General features: G+C 53.1%; 1 pseudogene; it reads left to right on the top strand.

Annotated features, from left to right (window-relative positions):
• Positions 1 to 15959: 15959 nt before the first annotated feature.
• On the top strand, positions 15960 to 20221 carry LOC123140078 (disease resistance protein RGA5-like; annotated as a pseudogene).
• The last annotated feature ends 4077 nt before the right edge of the window (positions 20222 to 24298 follow it).

Below are 24298 nucleotides of genomic sequence, written 5' to 3'. Positions count from 1 at the left end.
CCCATGCGCCCCCATCCCACTGCCCCGACCGAGTCCCTCCCCTTCCCGCGTGCCCTTCTACCCCCCCCCCCCCCCCCCCCCCCGCCTCCCTCCCTGCAGCCATCGTCCGCGACCGGGGGGACAATGCCGGGCGCCCCAAGCGCGGCCACGACAAGCGCCGGGACGCTTCCCGCGGTTCCTCGGACGGGCTGCGCCGGGAGGAGGATCTCCGGCAGCAGCTTTCCTCCCGGCCCCCCTCTCGCCGCTCCCCCGCCCGTGAGGCCTGCCGCTCTCCGGTGCGCTCGGAGCGGCGCTCCCCCGACCGCGAACGTCGCTCTCCCGGTCGGCGTGCCTCCCCTCGATCGTGACGGCCGACGTTCACCGGCGCGCGCCGCAGACAGGCGCTCCCCCGCACGGGAGGCCCACCGTGAGCGCCCCCGCTCCCCGTCTCCCGCTCGCCGTCGTGGCCGATCTCCATCGCCCTCCCGGTCCCTTCACGTGACCGCCGTGGCTGCGCCTCCTCGCCCCTACCAGCCGCCCTGCGTACAGCCGAGCTTGCCCCCGGCAACGGTGGCGCGGGGGCTCGGGGCCGCCAAGGCGCCAAGAAGAAAAAGCATAAGGGCCCCGGCCGCCCCCTCTCCTCCGCGGGTCCGACTCCCGCCTCTTCGGTTGTGGCCGCCTCCGGTGTCCCTCATGATCCTTCTCCGTGCTTCAACTGTGGCATCCCCGGCCACTACCAAGTGGAGTGCCCCAACCCGCCGACGTGCTACCTCTGCAAGGCGTCGGGCCATCCCGCGGCGCTCTGCCCGGATCGCCCGGTTGCGGAGGTGCTCATGATGTACGGGCACGGCATTGAGGGTCTCGGCTTCTTCCACATTGAGGTGGAGGACATCCCTCCCCCATCCCCGTCACTCCTAGCGGTCGTGATCATTGTGGGGGCAGGGGTCGCCTCTCCGGAGATGATCGAGGCCGAGCTCAATCACCTTTGCCGCCGTGTCTGGGACTGGCAGGTGACCCCGACCTCGGACAGCTCCTTCACCGTGGTCTTCCCCGACGCCCTCAGCCTAGGCCTCTGCACCCGTAGCGACGACATCACCCTTGCCCTCAACAAGCTCGTCGTCAACATCTCTGAGCCCCTGATGGACCCCAAGGCGGTGGCCGTGTTGGATACTGCTTGGATCCTCATTGCGGGCCTCCCCGACATCGCCCGCTCTGAGAAGGTGATCCGTAGCATGTCCAAGCTCCTGGGCAAGGTGGTGGTGGTGGATGAGCTCTCTCTCCGCAAGGAGGAGGAGGTCCGTGTCAAGGTCAAATGCCTTGACTCCTCCATCCTCCGTGCCACTGTCCGGGTCTTCTTCAACGACCAGGGATTCGACCTCAAGATCTACCCCGAGCCTCCCAGCCACATTGGCCGCCCTCGACACCTCTCTGATGGCCACCTTGGTGGGGGTGGTGCGGACCACCGCGACGACTCCCACTACCGCCGTCTGCGCCCCTCCCGCCACGAGGACCTGGAGGACGACGACGAGCGCTCGGGCCGCAGCCGCTCCCCCTCTCGGGACCCCTCTCCGGGACGTGGGGGTGCGGGTGCGGGCCGGTCGCGTGGGTTGGCCCCTTCCGCCGAGGCCGCCCCCGCTGCGCCTATCTCCTCTCCCTCCTCTTCGGCCGAGCTCAGTGACATCTCCAGCATCAGCCTCCTCGTCCTTCCGGCATCTTCGCCGCGCTCGCCCTGCGCCCCTCCCGTCCCCGACGATGGCATCTCGGCCGGCCTCCCCGATGTTGGCGCCTCCACCCTTCGGGTCCCCCATGTTGGACCCCCTGGCGTGGACGCACCGCCGCCTCCCGCCTCCCCCCCGGCTCCCTCCCCCACCCGGTCGTCGACGCACCGGCCCCGGACCCGCCCTCTCCTCAGGCGGGGTCTGCAGCCCGGCTGGTGACTCCAGCGTCTATGTCTCCGACTCGCCTGCTGCTGGTGGCCTCTGAGGAGGTGGTCACCCCCGTCGCCTCCCACCCATCTCGGCCGGTGTCCTACGTCCAACGGGCTCGGGCCTCGTCGACCCCGGTGTCGGCCTCCCGCCGCAGCGCCCGGCTCGACGCGGACCGCCTGGTCGGCCTCCCGGTGCCGCCCATCTCCGAGCATGCGGAGATTCGGGCTGCGGCCCGGAACCTCGAGACAGGTGCGACCGTCATTCCCTCCAGTTCTTCCAGCTGCTCTTTTTCTGCGCTCGAAGCCGTCCCGCTCGGCCACCTTGCCAAGGTGGCCCTAGACTCGGCGATAATTTTCAGGGGGGAGGTTGGTCCCCCTTAGAGATTCTCGATGGCAAGCTCGCCGAGGCCCGGGCCCATCTCCTCCACACTCCGGCACCCCAGCCCTCTGGGCCACCTGCCGAGGAAATCCGTGGTCGCACTCGCTCCCGCACTGCCGTTCTTAGATCCCTCAGTGCCTCCATCGTCCTGGGGTCAAGCAGCCCTCAATGGCGGTTTAGATGCGCGCCCTCTTCTGGAACATCCGCGGCTTCGGCCATGACGGCCGCCGCCGCCAGCTAGTTGAGTACATTCGAGACGAGCACATCGACATCGTTGCCATCCAAGAAACCATGCGCACGGAGTTCTGTCTCCCCGAGCTCGACAGCCTTAGCTCCCACCTGCTTGCCTGGCATTGGCTCCCTTCTAGTGGGAACAATGGCCACTCGGGTGACATCCTCCTAGGTGTTAAGGATGCCACCTTTGAGGTGGGAGGCATGGATCGGGGGGAGTTCCTCGTTAGTATGGAGATCTTCGAGTGTGCGCTCAACTTTAAATGGGAGGTCATCATCATGTACGGACCGGCGGACCACCGCCGTTCCCCGACCTTCCTCGCCGAGTTGTAGCAGAAGATCTCCGCATCCTCCCTCCCAGTGGTCGTGGGAGGTGACTTTAACCTCATCCGCTCCCCGGATGAGAAGAATAATGACCGGATTAATCGCCCCCGGATGCAGATGTTTAATGACTGCATCGCGAGCTTGGCCTCCGTGAGCTCGAGCAAACAGGGGGCCAGTTCACCTGGACTAACCGCCAAGCGAACCTGACGCGGTCCGTTCTGGACCGCGTCTTAGTCTCTCCGGAATGGGAACTCAGATGCCCACTGGCCTCGGTGCAGGCTATCACCCTGATCGGCTCGGACCATGTCCCTTTCCTCCTCTCCTCTTCCGATGAACGCCCCCATCCCCCCTCGGTTCAGGTTTGAGCTCTTCTGGCTCAACCAAGCCGGTTTCCGCGAGGCCGTTGCGGCCAAGTGGACCGCCGCTCGCGCAGCTCCTCACCGAGCCATGTCTGCCTTGGATTCTTGGCAGTTTTGCGCCAAGATGGCCCGCCAATTTATGAAGGGATGGGGCACGAACCTCGGCCGTGATCTCCATGATTGCAAGAAGCCCTCCTGAGCGCCATCCAGGTCCTGGACACCCGTGCTGACTCATCAGGGATCTCCCCGGGCGAATGGATGCTGAGATATGACCACGAGGACCAGCTCTCGGTCATCTACTCTGACGAGGAGGCCTACTGGCGACTGCATGGCACACAACAGGGGGTGCTCTAGGGAGACGCCAATACGGCCTACTTCCAGGCGATCGCCAACGGCCGACGCCGTCACAATTCCATCCACTCCCTGTGGGAAGGTGATACTCGGCAAGTTCGCCCCTCGGACATCCGAGCCCATGTAGACGGCTTCTATAAAGCCCTTTTCACCCCCACCCCTTGGGGTGGGGCCGCGCTAGCACCCGATACCTGGTCGGGGGCCCAGCTTGTCTCTGCCGAGACCAACGCCGTTTTGGTGGCGCCTTTCTCTGAGGAGAAGGTCCTTGCGGCGATCAAAGCAATGAACCCCTCCTCGGCTCCGGGCCCGGATGGATTGCCAGTCTCATTTTTCAAAACATTCTGGCAAACCATCAAACCGGAGGTCATGGCCCTCTTCGACGAGTTCTTCTCTGGGACAATGGACCTCGGGCGCCTGAACTATGGGATCATTGCACTCATCCCTAAGGTTCCAGGGGCCTCAGACATTCGCCAGTTCCGCCCGATCACGGTGATTAACGTGATCTTCAGGATCCTGGCTAAAGGGTACGCCAATAGGGTGACTGAGGGAGTCCTGGACTAGGGGGTGTCCGGATAGCCGGACTATCATTATCCGCCGGACTCCAAGACTACGAAGATAGAAGATTGAAGACTCCGGCTCGTGTCCGGATGGTACTTTCCTTGGCGTGGAAGGCAAGCTTGGTGATACGGATATGTAGACCTCCTACCATTGTAACCGACTCTGTGTAACCCTAGCCTCCTCCGGTGTCTATATAAACCGGAGGGCCTTAGTCCGTAGGACAACATACATTACAACAATCATACCATAGGCTAGCTTCTAGGGTTTAGCCTCCTTGATCTCGTGGTAGATCTACTCTTGTACTACCCATATCATCAATATTAATCAAGCAGGACGTAGGGTTTTACCTCCATCGAGAGGGCCCGAACCTGGGTAAAAGCATTGTGTCCCTCGTCTCCTGTTACCATCCGCCTAGACGCACAGTTCGGGACCCCCTACCCGAGATCCGCCGGTTTTGACACCGACATTGGTGCTTTCATTGAGAGTTCCTCTGTGTCATCACCGATAGGCTTGATGGCATCTTCAACCAACCACGCTGTCCTGGGTGAGACTTTTCTCCCCGGACAGATCTTCGTATTCGGCGGCTTCGCACTGCGGGCCAATTCTCTTGGCCATCTGGAGCAGATCGAAAGCTACACCCCTGGCCGTCAGGTCAGATTTGGAAGCCTGAACTTCACGGCCGATGTCCGCGGAGACTTGATCTTTGACGGACTCGAGCCACAGCCGAGCGCGCCGCACTATGACGATGGGCATGATCTAGCTCTGCCACCGAACAGTGCCTTGGTGGCCGCACCCGGATCCGCTTTGGCCATTAGTCCGGTGCCGATCGCCCAGATCGAGGGCCGATGGATGGACGCCACCCTCGGGGCTTCAACATCCATGGCGATGGAGCCGAACACTGATCTTGTCCCCTGCGAGACTCGTGATTCCGAGGCACCGGACTCCTCGCCGGACTCCGAACCTCCCGCGCCCCCACCAATCGATCCGGATTGGGCGCCGGTTATGGAATTCACCGCCGCGGACATCTTTCAATACTCGCCTTTTGGCGATATCCTGAATTCACTAAAGCATCTCTCGTTATCGGGAGAGTCCTGGCCGGACTATGGCCAGGATGGTTGGGGTACGTACGACGAAGAAATTCAGATCCCACCCACCACCCACTTTGTAGCCACTATCGACGATCTAACCGACATGCTAGACTACGACTCCGACGACATCGACGCTATGGACGACGATGCCGGAGACGATCAAGAACCAGCGCCTACAGGGCACTGGAAGACCACCTCGTCATACGACATATATATGGTGGACACCCCAAAAGAGGGGGATGGCGAAGAAGCAGCGGAGGCGGATTCCTTAAAGAAACAGCCTAAACGCCGGCGTAATCGGCGCCGCTCTAAATTCCGCCACAGCAAGAATGGAGATTCCGGCACGGGAGATAACAATACCCCAGAGAGTGCCGAAGACGATCCCATCCAGCAAGATTCAGCGCAGGAGGATGCAGAAGCAAGCCCTCATGAGAGGGCGGCAGACGAAGAGGTCGAGGATCACAACTACATGCCTCCCTCCGAAGACGAAGCAAGCCTCAACGATGATGAATTCGTCGTACCTGAGGATCCCGTCGAACAAGAGCGCTTCAAGCGCAGGCTTATCGCCACAGCAAACAGCCTAAAGAAAAAGCAGCAACAGCTCCAAGCTGATCAGGACTTGCTGGCCGATCGATGGACCGAAGTCCTCGCGGCCGAAGAGTATAAACTCGAACGCCCCTCCAAAAGTTACCCAAGACGCAAGCTGCTCCCCCGATTAGAGGAGGAAGCATACATACCTCCATCACCAGCGCACGATATGGCTGACCGACCACCCCCGTGGCCGTGACAGAGAGGCATCCAGGCCCCCAGCCAAGACCGTACCCCGGCATCGCTCCAAAAGTACGAAGCCAAGAGGGAACACGCCGGACTTGCGAGATATATTGGAGGACAAAGCAAGGCAATCAAGATCCATCTACGGATCACGTGGGCGCCCTACGACCCACGACGAATACCGTCGCGCCGGATATAATAACCCCGGCCGGGCCGAACACAGCAGACAGCGCTCTCTCGAGCTGCGTCGCGACATCGCTCAATACAGGGGCGCCGCACACCCTCTATGCTTCACCGATGAAGTAATAGATCATCAGATCCCCGAAGGGTTTAAACCCGTAAACATCGAATCTTACGATGGCACAACAGACCCCACGGTTTGGATCGAAGACTATCCTCTCCACATTCATATGGCCCGCGGTGATGATCTCCATGCCATCAAGTACCTCCCACTCAAGCTTAAAGGACCAGCTCGGCATTGGCTAAACAGCTTGCCCGCAGAGTCAATTGGGTGCTGGGAGGACCTGGAAGCCGCATTCCTCGACAACTTCCAGGGCACGTATGTGCGACCACCAGACGCTGATGACCTAAGCCACATTATTCAGCAGCCAGACGAATCGGCCAGGCAATTTTGGACACGGTTCTTGACAAAGAAAAACCAAATCGTCGACTGTCCGGATGCAGAGGCCCTTGCAGCCTTCAAACATAACATCCGGGACGAATGGCTAGCCCGGCACCTGGGGCAGGAAAAGCCAAAATCCATGGCAGCCCTCACATCATTAATGACCCGCTTTTGCGCGGGAGAGGACAGCTGGCTAGCCCGTAGCAACAACCTCCGTAAAAATTCTGGCAGTCCGGATACCAAGGACAACAACGGCAGGTCACGTCAAAACAAAAACAAGCGCCACATTAACAGCGACGATAAGGAGGATACGGCAGTCAATGCCGGATTCCGAGGCTCTAAACCCGGTCAGCGGAAGAAGCCATTCAAAAGAACCACTCCGGGTCCGTCCAATCTGGACCGAATACTCGACCACTTATGCCAGATACATGGCACCTCTGAAAAGCCAGCCAACCACACCAATAGAGATTGCTGGGTGTTCAAGCAGGCCGGCAAGTTAATTGCCGAAAACGATGACAAGGGGCTAAACAACAACGACGAGGAAGAGACCCGACCGCCGAACAACAGAGGACAGAAGGGTTTCCCCCCACAAGTGCGGACGGTGAATATGATATACGCGACCCACATACCCAAGAGGGAGAGGAAACGCGCACTCAGGGACGTCTATGCGATGGAGCCAGTCGCCCCAAAGTTCAATCCATGGTCCTCTTGTCCGATCACTTTCGATCGAAGAGACCATCCGACCAGCATACGCCATGGCGGATTCGCCGCATTGGTTTTAGACCCAATCGTCGATGGATTTCACCTCACAAGAGTCCTGATGGACGGCGGCAGTAGCCTGAACCTGCTTTATCAGGATACAGTGCGCAAAATGGGCATAGACCCATCAAGGATTAAACCTACAAAGACAACCTTTAAAGGTGTCATCCCAGGAGTGGAAGCCAATTGTACAGGCTCAGTCACACTGGAAGTGGTCTTCGGATCCCCGGATAATTTCCGGAGCGAAGAGTTAATCTTCGACATAGTCCCGTTTCGCAGCGGCTATCACGCCCTGCTCGGACGAACCGCGTTTGCAAAATTCAACGCGGTGCCGCATTATGCATACCTAAAGCTCAAGATGTCAGGCCCTTCGTGGAGTCATCACGGTCAATGGAAATACGGAACGCTCCCTCCGAACGGAGGAACATACAGCGGCTCTCGCGGCAGAAGTACAGAGCAGCCTTCTAAGGCAAATCTCAAGTACGGCAGTTAAAAAGCCGGATACAGCAAAGCGCGCCCGGAGCAATGCCAACCAAGACCACCTGGCGCGATTAGAGCACGCGTAGCAATGCGACCCCAGCCCTCGCCCGCGCATGATCGCAAGAATAACACTCCGCGTACATCATTACGCTTTGGAGATACCATGGGCGCAGGGAAAGGGGCACGATCACAATGGACCCAGAGTGCGGCTCGACCACACCAGGGGCTCACAAGTGCGCCTCCCTTCTTTTTATTTTAATTTTCTTCTTCTTTTACGTACACAGGACTCTGTTAATCAGAAGCCCTGTGCGGTGGCGAACCTGCCGAACTCACGATGCAACAGTTAGGGACTAAAGAAGGCCGCGACGAACACTCAGGTGGTCTCAATCACGAGCATTAAATTCGATTATATACACCAAGTCTGCAGCTCATCCCTGGAGGTGGACATGTTTATTTAGTCCAAATCCCTTGCTTACCGCACTACTTGCATTAGTCCGCTCTACTAGCAGATTTTCTTTCATAAATAATGCAGCACCTCTTTATTGCAATTGCATTATACTTTATATATATATGTTCATTACATGATATCTTGCACCCGTATATTTTGGTACGGCCGAATACGCCAGGGGCTTCTGTTCCCCAAATTATGGTGTGATAAAGTCCGAACACTTTCACAAGTGCGGCACCCCAAACTTATAGCATTATATGAATCGGCTCCGAATCATGTCTTGGGTCAATAGTTGGGTTTGCACGGCTCCCACGTTTTGGTGCCTTACGTTCCGTTCTGTCGGCTAAGGTGGCACTAGGAGAACAACTGCGATTGCGCCCCGGTTGAGCCGGGCGAGCGCCTCAGTGGAGAAAGCTAAAACTGACTGGCATGATGAGGCGAGAGACTGGTCGCTGTTCGAGAGGTTTCTTCGGGTCCTTAAAGACTCACGCCGCTTCGAGCGAAGTTCCGGATAATGTCCGATGAAGGCGTGGATAGCGCCCCGGATTCGGTCTTCCGAATACCAGGGGCTTCGCCGAAATTTAAAATTATAGAATTCTATGGCTAAGTGAGAGTGTTCAAGCATTATAAGTCCGGTTGCCTTGTTCGTCGTGTTGAGCGCCTCCCTAGATGGACCCAAAAATGGGAACAAGAGTGCTCAAGTTTATCCCGAACACCCCAGCACTTGTGGCTTGGGGGCTGAAGCCAACGACTTGCCATCTCTCAGATTTTACAAACGGCCGCACAGAAGGTAATATTTTAAATTAAACAAGCGTTGCTCATGGCGCATATGAACGAAGTTTTCAGCGCACAGGATAAATACACAGCGAGTTCACTCAAAGATTACATTTCGGGAGCACTCATCTGCAATATCGCAGGCTCCCTTCAGGACAATTTTATAATACTTCTCCGGCGTGCGATACTCCTTGCCCGGCGGCGGTGGGTCCGTGAGAAGCTTCTCCGCATCCAATTTGCCCCATTGCACCTTTATGCGGGCAAGGGCCCGACGAGCGCCTTCAATACAGGCGGAGCGCTTGACTACATCCAGCCTGGGGCATGCATCCACCAGCCGCCGCACGAGGCCAAAGTAGCTCCCAGGCATGGCCTGTCCAGGCCACAGCCGGACTATGAGACCCTTCATGGCCTCCTCAGCTACCTTGTGGAGTTCGACCAGCTGCTTCAGCTGGTCGCTTGGGGGCACCGGATGGCCGGCCTCAGAGTACTGAGACCAGAAGACCTTCTCCGTCGAGCTCCCCTCCTCGCCACGATAGAATGCGGCGGCATCAGACGCACTACGCGGCAGATCTGCAAACGCCCCTGGAGAGCTCCGAATTCGGGTAAGTGTCAGGTAGTTCACATTTACATGCCTGCTTTGCATGAAAAATGCCTTACCCGCCGCTATCTTCTTTATGTCCTCAACTTCCTGAAGGGCCTTATGGGCCTCGGCCTTGACGGACTTGGCACTTTCGAGAGCCGAGGCAAGCTCGGACTCTCTAGTCTTGGAGTCGCGCTCCAAACTCTCATGCTTTTCCATGAGAGCCTGGAGCTCTTGCCGAACTTCCGCCACCCGTGCCTCTTGCTTTTCTCGCTCAGCCCGTTCCGCGGCCGCACTGCGTTCGGCCGCAGACACAGCATCCTTCAGGGCTGCCACCTCGTTAGTGGCCCCTGCAATACACATATTATCCTTGTTAATTTTATTTGCAACCAAAATCCTTTTCCGTAAGGTACTTACTCAAAGAGGTGTTACTCACCTTCTTTTTCCTTGAGCTGCTTCTTTGCATGGCCGAGCTCTTGCTCGGACCGCTCGAGATCCTTCTTCAGCACGTCAACCTCCGCCGTTAGTGCGGCAGAGGCCAGCAGCGCAGTCTGCAAACCCATATTGACATATTTTAGGCAACCCTGCGTATATCTTGTTAGATCCTTAGTCCGGCTTTTCTTTCCGAACACCGAACTAAGCATCAGGGGCTACTGTCTATGCGGTATTACATTACATAATTTTAACTTCTTACCTCAAAGCCTGTTAGAAGGCTGCTGCAGGCTTCGGTCAGCCCGCTCTTAGCGAGCTGAACCTTCTCAATCACCGCACTCATGATAGTGCGGTGTTCTTCCTCGATGGAAGCGCCTTTAAGCGCCTCCAACAGGTTATCCGGCGCCTCCGGTTGGACGGAGGCCGCCGGTGTCACGGTCCTGCCCTTCTTTCGAAAGGGCCGCTTGCCGGACTCTGGAACCACTGCGGGTTCCGATGTGGAGTCCGGCACGAAGTCCGGGAGGCTGCCTGACGGCGCCTCCGGAGCCTCCTCCTGATGGGTCCCTCTTTGGGATCCCACCTCGGCGTCCTTGTCGGCGCGTGGGCTAGAGGCAGTCGGGATGGAATTCACATCCGACGAGGCCAATGCCCCGCTTGATGAAGCGGGAAGATCATCATCGGCCGGACTACGGACAGAACGCGGCATTAGAAGGACACTACGCGACACAAAAGAAATTACACATCAAGGATCCGGATACTTACGATCTTGCCGGACGCCTGGCCCTTGGAGGCCACTCATCCTCGCCAACGCTGATGTTGACGAAACTGTCCGGGGGATAGTTCTCCCCCTCTTGGACCCTTCGACCTCCCCAATTGGGGAAGCCTTCCTTTTCTTCTCTCCCTCCTCTGGGAGAGAACACTCCTCCTCCTCGTCTTCGGGGGGGGGGGAGTCCTCGTCGTCATCAGACGCCTGATTGCGGGAACTCTTTCGAGTCCCCGCGGCCACCTTCTTGGCCTTCTTCTCCGGCACCACGTGCGGTGCCGGAACCAGCAGCCCTGTTAAGCGGGCGTCCACTGGGTCTTCTGGCATGGGAGTCGGGCTGATAAGCAGCTTGGCCTTCTCCATCCATTCCTGTCAAAGGAAGAAGCAGAATGAAACCCCACTAAAAGTTAATTTAATTATCACAAAGTGTCCCGTGATTGGGTCGAATCATTTACCTCGTCGGTTGGACACTGCGAGCTGAATCCGCGATCTTCTGTCGCGGATGCGGGGGCTTCGGCGCCCTTGAACAGCGCCCTCCAGGCGCCTTCGTATGTTGTATCGAAGAGCCCGCTTAGCGCCTGGTGCTGTTCTGGATTGAACTCCCACAAATTGAATGCCCGTTCTTGGCATGGGAGGATCCGCCGGATGAGCATGACTTGGACCACGTCGACGAGCCTGAGTTTGTTGCTCACCATCTTCTTGATACAGGATCGGAGTCCCGTCACCTCCACCGGATTGCCCCACTGCAAGCCCTTCTCTTTCCAGGAGGTGAGCTGCGTGGGGATGCCAGATCTAAACTCGGGGGCCGCCGCCCATGTGGGCTTGCGCGGCTCGGTGATGTAGAACCACCCTGATTGCCACCCCTTGACGGAGTCCACAAAGGTCCCTTCCAGCCATGGGACGTTGGGCAATTTGCCCAACATGGTGCCTCCGCATTCCGCTTGCGTGCCCTTCACAACCTTCGGCTTGACGTTGAAGGTCTTGAGCCACAGGCCGAAGTGGGGCCGGATGCAGAGGAAGGCCTCACACACGACGATAAACGCCGAGATGTTGAGGATGAAGTTCGGCGCCAGATCGTGGAAATCCAGGCCGTAGTAAAACATGAGCCCCCGGACGAATGGATGGAGCGGAAAGCCCAGTCCGCGGAGGAAGTGGGGGAGGAAGACGACCCTCTCATTAGGCCCTGGGGTAGGGATGAGCTGCCCCTCGTCGGGCAGCCGATGCGCGATATCGCTGGAAAGATATCCGGCGTTGCGCAGTTTGGTGATGTCCTCCTCCTTAGCGGTGGAGGCTAACCATTTGCCTCCCGCTCCGGACATATTCGGAGAAGGTCGAGGCGAGATGCGCGAGCTTGGGCGTTGGAGCTTGAGTACGCGGAGATGGATAAGCAAAGGAGGAAGAAGGCGTAGGTGAGAAGGTGAATCCTTATCCCTTATATATAGGCGGACGAAAATTATGCGTCCCCCACCGGCCTGATAAAACTCGCTTATCTCCCAAGCGCCACCATCAATGGCGCGGTTGGGTTACCCACGTCCGTATTGATGAGAATCCCGGAATAAGGGGAACACGATCTCTGCTTTGACAAGACGTGCCAAGGAAACCGCTTCGCTAAACGTGCTGAGGTGGTATAGTAAAAAACAATTCTAACAAAGGCTTGGTGGCGCTGTGATGTCACGCCGCATAATACGTCAGCAGATTGAACTAAGTGTATAATTTATTCTCTCTACGGTGGATTGTGGAAATTATTTTGCAGAGCCGGACACTATCCTGGTGTTCATGATCTTCTCTGGATTGTACAAGAGAGGAACCCGCCTTGCAATGCCGAACATTACGCGCGCCGGATTTATCGCCATTGAAGACTGGTTCAGGGGCTACTGAGGGAGTCCTGGACTAGGGGGTGTCCGGATAGCCGGACTATCATTATCCGCCGGACTCCAGGACTACGAAGATAGAAGATTGAAGACTCCGGCTCGTGTCCGGATGGTACTTTCCTTGGCGTGGAAGGCAAGCTTGGCGATACGGATATGTAGATCTCCTACCATTGTAACCGACTCTGTGTAACCCTAGCCTCCTCCGGTGTCTATATAAACCGGAGGGCCTTAGTCCGTAGGACAACATACATTACAACAATCATACCATAGGCTAGCTTCTAGGGTTTAGCCTCCTTGATCTCGTGGTAGATCTACTCTTGTACTACCCATATCATCAATATTAATCAAGCAGGACGTAGGGTTTTACCTCCATCGAGAGGGCCCGAACCTGGGTAAAAGCATTGTGTCCCTCGTCTCCTGTTACCATCCGCCTAGACGCACAGTTCGGGACCCCCTCCCGACATCCGCCGGTTTTGACACCGACAGTGACCCTTCTAGCGGACTCCGTCACCCACCCCAACCAATCCGCCTTCATACAAGGCCGGTATATTTTGGATGGGGTGTTGGTCTTCCACGAAGTCTCGCATGAAATCCGGGCCAAAAACCACCGCGCGGTGTTCCTTAAGCTAGACTTTCACAAGGCATACGACACTGTCCACTGGCCCTTCCTTCGGGAAGTTTTGCTTTGAAAGGGCTTTGACAACCTCTGGGTGACCCGCGTTATGCAACTTGTCACCTGCGGTAGGACGGCGGTCAACATCAATGGTGAGATAGGCCCCTACTTCCCCACCCTATGTGGGGTGCGCCAGGGTGACCCGTTCTCCCCTTTCCTTTTCAACATGGTTGTCGATGCCCTTGCGGTCATCCTTGATAAGGCCAAAGCCTGCGACCATATCCGGGGCGTTGTCCCCCACCTAGTGGACGGATGAGGGGTTTCCCTCCTCCAATATGCGGACGACACCATAGTCATGGTGGAGGGCTCCGCGTCCGACATCGCCAACCTGAAGTTCCTCCTCCTGTGCTTCCAATAGATGTCGGGTCTCACCATCAACTATGACAAGAGCGAAGTGATGGTCCTTGGCTACCCCCCGGACAAAGCATTGTCCATTGAGGACCGGCTAAATTGCCGCCTGGGCTCCTTCCCCATGACTTACTTGGGGGTGCCCATTAGTGACTCCAGACTCACCGTCGCGGATCTTCGCCTGACGGTGACTAGGATGCAGCACCGGGTTGAACCCTGGAGGGGTCGCTGGCCGTCGAAAGCTGCCAGGGTGATCCTAATCAACTCCTCGCTTGCTAGCCTTCATTGGTTTCTCATGAGCTTCTACAGCCTTCATGACACCCTCCATCAGGAGGTGGCCAAATACCAGTCAAGGTTCTTCTAGGCGGGCGAGGGCGACAGGCAGAAATACCATATGGTGAGCTGGCCCGACATCTGCAAACCCTAAGACCAGGGTGGCCTTGGGATCTTGTCATCCCGACGCATGAACATTGCCCTCCTGACCCGATGGTTGTGGTGTATTGCCAATGGGGAGGGAGGCCTCTGGCTCACCATCATCCGTAATAAGTACCTCCGTGGCCAACCTCTTGCCTTTTGCCAACGTATAGGTGGATCCCAGTTCTGGCAGTCTGTGATCCAGCTTCTGCTTGTACTACGCATCGGCACATCCATCTCGGTTGGCTCCGGGGCCTCGACCTTGTTCTGGTTCGACCGCTGGCTAGGGGACTCCCCCCGGCTGCGCGATTCCCCGATCTATTTGCCATTGCGCTTGACCCTCGGGTCTCTGTCGAGACGGCCCTCATTTACTTAGGGCGTCTCGCCTTCCGGCGCCCCTTTGGCCCCATCGAGGTGGCCGCCTGGGACTCCCTCCTCCAAGACATCGCACTTATGCCGATGAACATCGTGGAGGACCGGGATGTTCTTTCCTGGCGCCTCGAGCCCTCTGGCCGTTTCTCCACGAAGTCCCTATACGGCGCCATTGCTCCCTCGACGGCCGCGGAACCGTTTAGCCTGATCTGGGACATCCGGCTTCCGCTGAAGATCAGGATCTTTCTGTGGCAATGGATCCGTGGACGTCTCCCCTCTGGGGTTGAAGTCCTCAAGCGTAATGGCCCGGGTGATGGGATGTGCCCCATCTGTGGCACGATTGAGGATGCTAACCACATCTTTTTCTCGTGCTACTCTGCTCAGTTCCTCTGGGCCTGCTTCCGCGAAACGGTTGGTGGACAGTGGTGTAATACCAACTTCCCCGATCTGCTTGCCGAGCTTAACGCCTCCCCTACTCGCTACCGCTATATTAGATGGCTGTGTGTTGTTCTCGCCTGGACGCTTTGGAACATTCGCAATAAGCTTGTTATTCAGAAGGTTCCCCTCCGACGTGCGACTGACGCAATCTTCAAACTGTGTGGTTACCTGCAGCTTTGGCGGCCGCTTAGCCGCCCCCAGGACCTGGACGTCATCACCACCCTGCTCTCCGATCTTTGCTCGATGGCGCTCCGCGTGGCTCCCCCGCCGCCGCCTCCTCCTCTTGAGCCTGACTAGACCGACTGGCGGCTTTTGGCGTGTGTGTTTTGGGTTTAGGGCTTGTTGTGCTGTGCCCTCAGTATGGACCCTTTTCTTGTACTATTTGTTCCTGTGGACCACCGTGTGTGTGTGTGCGTGGTTTGTGTTGGACCTTGTTGAATGCTTGTTGTGCGGTGGCTTTATAATATAAAGCGGGGCGAAAGCCTTTTTCGGTATAGGATGAACTACTAGATAGTGCATTGCCTCTCCTAGTGAATGATATATCAAAATATGAATGGAAAAAAGGTTGAGCCTATTGTCGAATTTTTTTAAAAAACAGTTAAGAGAAATACTACCTCTATCCTGGTTTGTTAACCCCCGGTTTGTATTTCGGTTCAAACTTTAACCTTTGCTTTTACTATGAAAAAATAAATTATATACCACAAAAATAGTATCATTAAAAACCTCTTTTGAATATGAATCCAACCATATAAGTTTTGGGACATACAATTTATATTTTGTTAGTCATAATCTACAGTCAAAATTCAGCACAAAATATGAAGGGGATCAATAAACTGAGACGGAGGTAGTAATCAAGTTATTGGTTGACTTTTTGGTTTCTCTATGCAGCTAGAGCTGGCAATAATAGGGCCGGGTATAACTCTAAAGGGAAAACAAAACAATGTGTCTTAGACGTGATAATAGAGGTTTAGTGGGATATATACCTCTATTGTCCCACGAAACAAGAAAGGCAAGGGCCTGACGAGCGGCTTAACTAATCAGATCTCAAACCTCTCCTGCCCACTAACTAATCAGATCAGATCCCCTTGCCTTCTCACTCCACTGCCTGTGCCTGGCGAGCTGCATGGGCTACTCCGCGGCGGATCCATCCTGCTAGGTACGCTCCCGGCTCTCGTCTCCTCCTATGCCGCATCTCATCGGCACGGGATCCATCTGTACCTCGTTGAGTGCAGCGATGCTTGCCTCACCTTCATTAAGCCATTCTCTACCAACAGGGTTCAGATCTTCAGATCTACTCCATGACGTGCTAAGGAGGAAATAATCAACTATTTACCGTGAGTGCGTTTGACGGACACCTCCAGCGAGCTATCTCTTAGCTGCTGCTGCTGACGAAAAATCCAGGCTCCACGACTGGTACGATCCCATCTCTACTACTCTGCTTCGATCTCCGGCTGCCACACGGAAGCTGGCGTGGTAGCGATTTCCAGTAGCTAGCTTGTTCAGTGTTATAATATGCTGGGAATATCGTGGCTTACTTCCATCAATTCTATTGTCAGGCTGTACATTGAGAACACTGCCGCTGCATTAACTGAGCGAACTCTCTTCGAGCACCGCCATGGAGGCGGCTCTTGTCAGCGTGGCGACGGGGGTCCTCAAACCTGTCATAGGGAAGTTGACCACTCTGCTTGGCAACGAGTACAAGCGTTTCAAAACAGTTCGCAAGGAGATCAAGTCCCTCACTCATGAACTTGCTGCCATGGAGGCTTTTCTCCTCAAGATGTCTGAAGAGGAGGATCCCGATGTGCAGGATAAAGTATGGATGAATGAGGTGCGGGAACTGTCCTATGACCTGGAAGATGCCATCGATGACTTCATGCAAAGCATCGGTGATAAAGATGAAAAGCCAGATGGTTTCATTGAGAAGATCAAGAACTCACTAGGGAAGTTGGGGAAGATGACGGCTCGCCATCGGATTGGCAAAGAGATTCAGGATCTAAAGAAACAAATCATTGAAGTGGGCAAGAGGAATGCAAGATACAGGAGTCACGAGGCCTTCTCCAAGACTGTCAATGCGACCGTTGACCCTAGAGCTCTTGCTATATTCGAGCATGCATCCAAGCTTGTTGGAGTCGATGAACCCAAGGCTGAGATAATCAAACTTTTGATGGAAGCTGATGTTCGTGCTTCAGAGCAGCAACAGCAACAACAACTGAAGATAGTCTCCATTGTTGGATCTGGAGGTATGGGCAAAACAACTCTTGCAAACCAAGTGTATCAAGAGCTCAGAGGACAATACGAGTGTTGGGCTTTCGTCTCAGTTTCACGAAATCCAGACATGACCAAAATCTTGAGAACCATTCTAAGTGAAGTGGCTAAGAAAGACTATGCTACCACTGAAGCTGGGAATATACAACAACTCGTCATCAAGATCATAGATTTTCTAGCAGACAAAAGGTTCATTCTGTCTTTAATATTTTTTCATTTCTACTTGTCATCTTTGAATGAAAAAAAATAGTTACTTAGATGTCATACGAAGATTGTACTAGTGGAATTTGTTAAAAAGTTCCATGTAATTCTAAGCTCACAAATCTCCTTCATTACATAGGCACATCGCTACTCCCTTTTATTGTGTAATTATATGGCATAAGTTTGTGTCAGGAGTAACACTACATTCTCACAGTACTAACTTGGCTCACTTTTCCTTCTAATTCTCCTTGAGCTCCCTTAACATCCTGCTCTATAATTATCCGTGCACTTTACCTCATGACTGATTTTGCAAGTGTGGCATCCAAGTTACCCTGATTTTCCCACAAAAGTTGTAACATATGCCCTTTTAGCACTTGTGTGATTATCCTTTTCATTTTGTCAATCTTAACGTGTTTCGTTTACTCTTTGTCTGTCTACGTAGCACACTTTACTTTATAGCTATGCTAATTTTTCCTTGTACAGGTATTTTGTTGTTGTTGACGATATATGGGACGTGGATACGTGGGATATTGTTAAGCGTGCATTCCCCGCTACAAGTTCTACCAGTAGAATAATCACCACCACTCGTATGAACAGTATCGCTCATTTATGTTGTTCATCATTCAATGGTCATATTTACAATATAAGGGCTCTTGATATGGTGCACTCAAGACAGTTATTTCACACAAGATTATTCAAGTCTGATGAAGATTGCCCTTCATACCTTCAAGAAATTTCTGAGCAGATATTGGAAAAATGCGATGGGTTACCTTTGGCGATCATTGCTATATCTGGTTTGTTGGCTAACACAGAAAGAACAAAAAATATATGGAATCAAGTAAAAGATTCAATTGGCCGTGCACTTGAAAGGAATCCTAGTGTCGAAGGAATGATGAAGATTTTGTCACTTAGTTACTTTGATCTTCCTCCTTATCTAAAAACTTGCCTCTTATACCTAAGCATATATCTAGAAGATTCTACTATTGAGAAGAAAGGCCTGATAAGAAGATGGATTGCTGAAGGGTTCATTCATAGAGAGGGCAGATACACGGCATATGAGTTAGGAGAAAGGTGTTTTAATGAATTACTCAACAGGGGTTTGATCCAACCCGCAGAGACAAATTTATATGGCATAGTGAAGAGTTGTCGAGTTCATGACACTATTCTTGATTTCATCACATTCAAGTCCAGAGAAGAGAACTTCATTACTTTACTTGGTGTACCCATTTTGACAAATGAGAACCAAAGCAAAGTTGTTCGTCGACTCTGTCTACAAGGTGTCGAAGAAGGAAATTCAACAATACTGACAGCAGGTCTGGTGTTGTCCCATGTCCGATCCCTTATTTTGGTTAGAGGTCTTGTGGAAATCCCTTCGTTGGAGGAGTTCAGCCATTTGCGTATTCTCGACTTGAGCTTCCAACCATTGGAGGATCATCATCTTGAAGTTATAGTGAGGTTGTTCCAGCTGAGGTACCTAAACCTCCAACGTACAAAAATAAGTAAGCTCCCAGAACAAATTGGTCATTTAGGATGCTTAGAGGTGCTGGACCTAAGAGGGACTTTTGTAAAGGAATTACCTGCATCTATTGTTAATCTTAGAAAGTTGATGCATCTACTTGTTAGATCCGCTTTGGAATATTCATTAAGATGATGCTAAATGTCCTAATGGGATTGCGGAGATGCAAGCACTGGAGACATTGGAAATTGTGAGGGTTGCAATCCAGCCATTGGACTTCCTGTGTGGCCTTGGCCAACTCCAGAATTTGAGGAATCTGCAGCTTGATCTTAGTATCAAAATTGATTATGACACTAAGGATACATATGTGGTTGGGGAGAAAAGCAACAAAGCTATGGTCTCTTCCATGTGTAAGCTAGGCACCCAGAACCTCCGCTCCCTTCATATTTATAAAGGGAGCAGCCTCTTGCAGGAACCTTTGTGTCTGCCCACCCTCGAGAAACTTATTACCAAGTCTTCAGTCATCCCGCGAGTTCAGAGATGGATGAGCTCCCTAATAAACCTCCAACAGCTACACATTCAATTGGTGACAGTCAAGCAGGATGATCTCTGCATTCTTGGGGGCTTACCCAGTCTGCTCTTTATGCATTTGGAGGATCTCCAAGAGCCCAATCTGTTGATTATGCATCTGCTGGGACAAAGTTTGCCAAACAAAAAGCTCAGAATGAGTGGTGAAGTTGGGTTCCAGTTCTTGACGATTTTTATTTATGATGCACATTCTCACCCGATAGATCTGATGTTTGCAGCAGGATCCATGCCCAAGCTAGAAAACCTCATGCTTAACTCTGTGGGCAGAGTTAAAGGTGATAGTCCGGACTTTGGAATCGAGAACCTTCCTTGCCTCGTTACTGTCAAATGTGTAGTAGGGTGCAGCGATTTCAGGGTTGAAGCCGTGAAGAGTGCCATGGAGAGAGCAGTCAGCATACATCCCAACCACCCTAGTCTACTCTTTGAGAAGAATTGGTGGATATAATTACTTTCTGCCCAGCTTTGATTAAACAAGCTAAGAAACCAGGTACGGAGAGTTGACGCTGCTCGTCGTCCGGCCCACCGATTCTCAAAGTTTAAGAGAGTTTAGCTTGATTCCTATGTCGGTTATGATACATTGTAGTCTCTCTGTTGGATACTGTATTACGTATGACATCCATGCTTTCTATATTTTTCATTTGACCAGCAATTAGTTGACAACATGTGGAATCCGTCTAATACGGGGCACTAACTGTTTGATTACTTGCATTTGCTGCAACAAACAATCTTCCTTGTTGATGGTTCAATATTATTGGTAACTCTTCTGATTAGTTCTCTCAACAATCCGGAGGCTGTTATATAACCCTGCTTACAGTTGTTTAAAGCTTAACATATGCCTGGTATGTATATATTGCTGTCAAATAAATCTTGATTTTACAGATCATATGTCAATCACTTGCAGTGGTGACGAGATTAGCACTAGCAGATTGGACACTAGAGTGCTGTGGCTGATCGATGCTGTTGGGTACAGTAGAGTATCTATGCACGTGATGAAGTAGTGCTGTGGCAATGCAAGGCGTTGGTACAAAAGTTTCACCACCTGGTTCAGTATGTTGGAGTTGTGTCGAATATAGTGTACAAGGTAGGTTACAGTTGGACTTGTAGTAGTATTGTATTTAGATAGGATATGGAGTTGTGTCCTAGTAGGACACTTGTATCCTAGGCCTCTCTTATATAGCGGGGGTAGACACACGGTGTAACCTATGCCAACATAATAGCACCGGAACGCAGGGGAAGCCGGCGGCATGTGCCAGTGTCCAGGGCGACCGGGTGCGGTATTATAACGGTGTCATGGGGAGGAGCGTCCATAGTCAGGCCCCGGGGATGTAGCCATATCGGTGAACCTCGTTAACAAATCTCGGTGTCGTGCTCGTGTGATTGCTTGGTCCTCGGATGATCGACGGTATGCCTCGGATTTATTCTAACAAGTGGTATCATGAGCTAGGTTGTTCAGAGGCTGTGGATGTTGATTTAGAGGATGGATCGTCGTCGAGTTTGGCACAAAGACGATGTGCGGATTATTCCTTGGAGATCGTTGCACTGTTGACGAGATCGGGTAGAAGCAATCGGGAATCGAGCGGTTTGCGGCAGCGTACAAGAAGCAGTCCGGATCGAGGGAAGGAGCTCACGCCGAGATGGAAAGATTGTCGGCGAGTCGCGTCGGTGGATCGTGGCGAGCAGCTCTCATTCGCATGCCAGCAGCGGACGTAGCCGAGTCCAGTCCAGGCAAGAGCCCTTTGTGCACAGGTCCAGGCAAGGCCCACTGGTGGCTGCGTGCGTTAAGACCACGGAGAAGTGCTACTGGTCTGGATGTGTAGCTGTGCGTGCTGTGCAAGGCTACGTGAGATTTGTTTGAGGAAACAAAAGGAGACCGAGTCTCCATAATACACGGACAGGGAGGCAAAAACAGCAGATCAAATCGGCGCAAGAGAAAATCCATCATGGTGATACGCATCTAGCGGAATTAGCAAGGGAGTTGGCAAGCAAAAGCTAGCATCATGGTTTGAGCCAAAGCAAGAGCCGTCACGTGAAGACCAGCTAGTTGATCGCTAGTAGTACACGGAGGTTCTGTTCGTGCACTTGGGGATCACGGGAAGACTGCTCGGTTATTTTTCGCAGGGTCAGCCATACAAAGAATCATGGCGCCATTGGGTACCAGGTTTGAGGTGGAGAAGTTCAACGGAACTGGAAGCTTTGGGTTATGGCGGACAAGGGTGAAGGATTTGTTTGGCACAATATGAATGCTTGAAGGCGTTGCAGGAAGTCATGTCAGCTGTGATGGAATTATCATGTGATGGGTGGAAATTCTTGGAAGACGATTTGAGAGCCTCGAGCGTGTAATGCAGTCGAACAAATTCGGCTGGGTCGGACTAGATAGTCTGATGGATCGACGCAAGTCGGTTGGTACAGAAGACGGTGGTGGGATCGGCGACGACGACATAGGAGCGTGATGCCGATGGTGACCGACTTCTGGGCGTGGAAACACGTGGCGCAGGCCCGGAGGGCTTGTGTGACTTCAACAAGACTATGGCACGGGGTCGATTCAAGATGGTGCACATGTGAGTTTGAAGTCGACGGGGCGCAAGGGTGGACTGATCATCTACCATGAAGTCATGTTGAAGGTGGAGCTGGATCGAGGGGCTACGATGTAAGGATCCAGGGAATCGAAGCCTATTCAGCAAGGGAAAAAGCGAGGGACACGTAGTTCGGACTGGAGCCCAGTGGTCTGATGGAAGTGTGAAACTCGTCATCGGTCGGTGATGATCGGTGATACTCTGCAGTGGGGGTTGAGTGGTGTGGTTTCGCGACCCTTGAGACTCGATCGGGACAGCGGAGGCTCGAGGCGGTAATAGCGGCGAGGTGTGCGGTACGCACGGGACATGGAGACGGGCCAGGGCTCTGGTGGTCATACATGTGGTGAGACAACTGCGAATTTGACTCGGGATGACTACAAGCAATGGTGAAATTCCTTCAAATTTCAGACAGGCGGTCAAGAAAGAGCGGTGATGTTGAGTTCAGGTAACTCTTATGTGTGACACCCAATATGTGAGTTGTTCACTTTCACGCAGATCAGTGATCAGTGTGTGATGGCGTTGGACGGATACTCTGAAAGTTGGGAGCACAAGCTAGAGTAACAAGGAACTTAATTTTGCTCGAGTGTTGACTGTGGTCAAGAAAAGAAGGGACTACAAGTTGCAGGTGGAGTCATATGGAGTCTTTGGAGTAGCACGGTGCTCATGGGATAAACTCAAGTCCAATGTACATGGAAGTTTGACGCATGGACAAATTCAAGGTGGTGGAGTATATTCGCCAAGGTGGAGTTTGTTGGAGTTGTGTCGAATATAGTGTACAAGGTAGGTTACAGTTGGACTTGTAGTAGTATTGTGTTTAGATAGGATATGGAGTTGTGTCCTAATAGGACACTTGTATCCTAGGCCTCTCTTATATAGCGGGGTAGACACACGATGTAACCTATGCCAACATAATAGCACCGGAACGCAGGGGAAGCCGGCGGCATGTGCCGGTGTCCAGGGCGACCGGGTGCGGTATTATAACGGTGTCATGGGAAGGAGCGCTCATAATCAGGCCCCGGGGATGTAGCCATATCGGTGAACCTCGTTAACAAATCTCGGTGTCGTGCTCGTGTGATTGCTTGGTCCTTGAATGATCGACGGTATGCCTCGGATTTATTCTAACACAGTATAGCTACAAGCACTTATACGCATCCAAGTACAGCGTCCAAGTTTTCACTCAGAAAATGTGTGTGTTGTCTCTTGTTCTGGCGGTGTCCCTAGATAACTGCTGCAAGCACGCTTCAGCATTCACTTAGAGATACTAATATTTGTGAGGCGTCGACAGCAAGCATGCACTTTGGCAAGCTAGGCAGCTGATATTTGGAAGCTCAGTGCCTCCTTGGTTATAGTTTCCTGAACTAAACACCTAAAGGAGCACTTGTTATATATGCTTACAGTCTTTCAAAGTTGAGTACATTTCTTGTTATATATCCCTTGTTTCAACTCTCTCTGTTTGGGCCTTCTGGCGTGAACCGTGTGTGTTTGCACTGTGTGGATGTTCGGTTCTATTATTGGCAAGAGCCTCACTCTCTCTCCTTGTTCCCGGTGGATGCAAACACGCACGCAAGCTGCTCGAGCAAATGTACAAAACAAAAAACAGAGGAGGAGCAGAGCAGCACACACAAAGACACAGGGTAGTTTTCCAGGCTACGAATTCCCACTCTTGTTCTCACTGAATCAACGACACACGCCGGCTCTGCTCATTTGTTTTCCAGTTACAGAAACCAACACCTGGTAAAGCGACAGAGTACAGGCACACTCACTCTACTCTGTTTCTATCATGCTCATTTAATGTCCATTTGTAATGAGTAGAGGCGCTTGCTTTAACAGAGTGCATGAACTAAAACTAAACTGTCGTAATATGGCATTGTCCAACAATTATTATAGTCAAATCTTAAACTAAAGATGACTGGTTGAAAGTTTAATGAAGTTTATGTATCGCCCACACGCATACATATATATGGTCTTAGGACATAAGGGCCCAAGTCATCGAGTTTGCCTAAGGGCCTCCCGAAACACAGGGCCGGCCCTGTCTGCGCCTTGGTTGGTGCTGGCGCCGGGCCGCGGCCACGTGCGTGCTCTGGGATTCCGGCTGCAGCTTGCTTGTTGCTTGATGCGTTTGACTGCTACTTGCTGCTTTGTTCACCGGCCTGCACGCATGCACATCAACAAAAGAAACACGGGAGCACACACACATGCATGGCAACTCGTGGGAGCTCATGGCCAAATCGAAGTCCCCACACGCCGCCCTGCAGTCCAACAGCGTCGCCTTCC

This window comes from Triticum aestivum, chromosome 6B (genome assembly GCF_018294505.1).
Source record: "Triticum aestivum cultivar Chinese Spring chromosome 6B, IWGSC CS RefSeq v2.1, whole genome shotgun sequence".
In the NCBI taxonomy this organism is placed as follows: Eukaryota; Viridiplantae; Streptophyta; class Magnoliopsida; order Poales; family Poaceae; genus Triticum; species Triticum aestivum.
The sequence above is the reverse complement of the archived record's forward strand: the minus strand, read 5'-3'. Positions and strand labels throughout refer to the sequence as shown.